This window comes from Pundamilia nyererei, unplaced genomic scaffold, assembly GCF_000239375.1.
Source record: "Pundamilia nyererei isolate P.nyererei 1_Seehausen unplaced genomic scaffold, PunNye1.0 scaffold00255, whole genome shotgun sequence".
Classification (NCBI taxonomy): domain Eukaryota; kingdom Metazoa; phylum Chordata; class Actinopteri; order Cichliformes; family Cichlidae; genus Pundamilia; species Pundamilia nyererei.
Window position 1 is genome coordinate 351,629 of NW_005187656.1, and position 3,338 is coordinate 354,966.

Genomic DNA, 3,338 nt, shown 5'->3' on the forward strand with positions numbered 1-3,338 from the left:
TAAATTACCTGTGAATGTAAATGGTTGTTTGTTTCTATGTGATAGACTGGTGAGCTGTCCAGGGTGTACCCTGCACCGTAATCTATCACTTCAGGGTTATTTCCCAGCCCTCCTGCAACCAGATAAAGATAGAAGGATGGTAGTTGTTGAAGACCCATTCAATTTTTATGGTAACCAGACTCTAGACTTTGTTGAACATTATGTAATATGAAGACAGCATGTAGTATTTAAGTGACCAAGTAGTACTGGGGTAAAAGTTATTGAATAGTGTTAAAATAAAATGACAAAATTGTGAAGGATTAAATTATTCCAAGAGCTCAACTTACTTCATCTGAACATGTTCCAATCGTGTTTTATGAACACAAAATGCACAGGTTTACTGAATATGAAAAAGTTGTGTTGATTTAACCCAGTTGTTTAAGTTTCTGCCAAAGCAAAACATTTATGTGCAACCAATGTCCACTATTGAATCAAATAAATCCAACATGGCCTTTTTTTCAGTGCAGATTTGAAGGATTGGTCGGATGTATCCTGTCAATTGGTCAACTTAAAAATGTTTTTGTTTGGCTTTTTTCAGGGTTTTATTTGTTCGTGAGTAAATCAGTTTGGCTGACATTAAAGTGATAGTTTTCACACAGTTGAATCAACGTCAAACAGAAAACTGATTAAACAGAAATGTGAGATGGTTTGAGAATTTAGGCCAATGTCCTGTTATGTTTTACATAGCAAGAAACAAACGGTTGAGTTTATTAAACTCCACCGAGACAGCTGGTAATGCAAAACTGAAGGCTAGACCATCCAGTTTCACAACAGCTCACTTCCGGCCCACGCAGGCCGCGAAGGCCGGGTCCTCAGGAGGATGCAGCCTATGAATTTGGACATGACCGGTTACTCATATTTTGTATCTTAAATACGTAACGTATGTGTATTCCGTTACTCCCCAACACTGTCTGCCTGCATGGTTTTGGCTCCCACATACAACGAGCCATTAATAATTGAGATTATCTCATGGGCCAGATATAATTGTATAAAACACCCCTGGTTTTGACCCTGTTTCTACCCAATAAGCCATTACACAGACCAACTGTATGCTTCACATATGTCTCAGTTTATCTATGTGCAATTACCTAGAGGGTCAGAGAGTATCTCCTCTTCCTTGAAACTTGTTTCACTCTGTCTTCATCGCTGCGCTCTGGACACTTGTTGCTCACCCCATCGTGTGAATGCTCTCAGTTAGGTGCTTTTGACTAGAATTCATAGGATAGACACACAGGATTAATACATTATTGACTGTATAAATAGTAGAGACCATAATAGATATGTTCTCAAAATCTTTAATAAATTGCCTCCCTCACTGCTAAAAGCTCTAACTTTCAGGAATGGAGAATTATATTTTGGTGCAGTTCTGGACCCATGAACAGTGATGGATAGCTTTCCTCACTGTCTCTTGGGCAGTGCTGCACTGATCCCTTCCTCAGAGCTATCACAATGCAAACACAACGAGTTATTCAAAGTCATGAGTTTTTTTGATGTGTTTTAGAGTCAGGTCACATTTTATCTTGAATGACTGAATTGGTCACAAGCTCCATGACTTCAAATGCACAGTTTGCTTCACTCAGAGTCCTACTGGCTTGTTTTCCTACTCTGACCACAGATCTTGAAATCTTACCGTCACTTCTTGAATCCTGTTTGCTGCTGTAGGAAACACATTTTGCGGAGCTGTCAGCTGACTTGACGATGTTCTGTCCACTCTTGTACTCACCCTCCTAATTTCATCCTGTAGAGCTCCACTACTTCTCTGGAGATGTATCTTTCAGCTAAACACTTCACTCTTGACAGTGCTACCTATTGTTGGATCCACAGTTTAACATTTTCCAAAAATAATGCATTGAAGCATCCTGTACTTTATCATTAGTAAAATTTTCCATGGATTCTGTGAATCGTTTGATTAATCATCGGGGTGCAGTGACAATTCCACCTGCAGATTTTGGCTTCAACACACATCTTTGAGTTGGTGTCAGTGGAAAATCCACAATCTTTCAGATTTTTCCATAGTACTAAGTCCCCCCCCTCTCCCCTTCCTCCCCCGAGCTGTGCGCTCCCGTGTATCTTCATCAAAGTTAAGACATCTCCGTTATGGTGATGTTGCCTACGACATTAATCACCTCAGAAATGCCGCCAACATTTCACTTAGACGCAAAGGCACTTTGAGTTGTGTATAACTTTGAAATACGTTATTTTATTTACTCCTTGGCGCAACAAACACACAAACACGAGCGTACGAGTTCAGTGCGGCTGCACTCTGCAGGCTGCCCATGCACTAAAGCACTCTGGTTAACGAACTATCCATTCACACTGACAATGACACGTCTGGCAATATAGAAGCCGACAGGTGCTTACGCTTTTCATGTCCTCGACACGACAGGTTCATGTACACAATTTAAACCGCAACACTCAGAAGTTAAAACGCTGTATTTACCCTCATCCGGTTGCTTGAAAGTAGTGAGGCTTCAAAATGGCACGTCAGAAACCAGCTGATGATGTCACCGTATTTACATCCTGTTTTGGGAGTGTTGTGGGAGTTAGTGTCTTCTTAAACATGGAAGGAATTGTTTAAAACTACTGCTGTGAATAAAATATTTAATCTCAAGTATGTTTGTTGAAAGGGTTCGTATACATTTCACATTTTCTTCTCCAAGAAAAAATGAAATCTTTCATCACTTCTTCTCAAACAGACGTCAAAGCGACGGAACCGCGTACCGACATGACTGCCGCAAAAAACAGCGGCAGCAGTGACGCTGGTCAATCCTCGGATCCCCAAGATTCATCATATGTGCATATGTGCCAGTGTCAGCGTGGAGCCTTGTCCCCTCGCCCCCACAACCCTAAACGACAGGGACAAGGAAGAGGCGGGTCTCCCGACATCGATCAGAGTGGGCATGGCCACCCTTTCTAAACCCAGAGAAAACACAGGAACAACTTTGTGTTAAAGATGTTGAGTATGTATATTTATTTTAAAAAAATAGTAAAATTCTTAAAAACAAAAAACAAAACAAATGCAAACTCTTATATAGATCAGTAATGTTATGAAGTAAACTTTATGTTAGCTGCCGTTCAAATGTAAGTTAGAAATGTTAATATTTATTTGACATGGGACAGATGATGGCGACAGACACAGCTCTGTTATTATTCTGCTGTTGTCCTTGGGGCTGGCACAATATCAAATTTTTCACAAGACATATCTATACCAGTCTATATCTAGGCATAGGGCTGCTCGATTATGGCAAAAATGATAATCACGATTATTTTCACTGAAATTGAGATCACGATTATTTGAC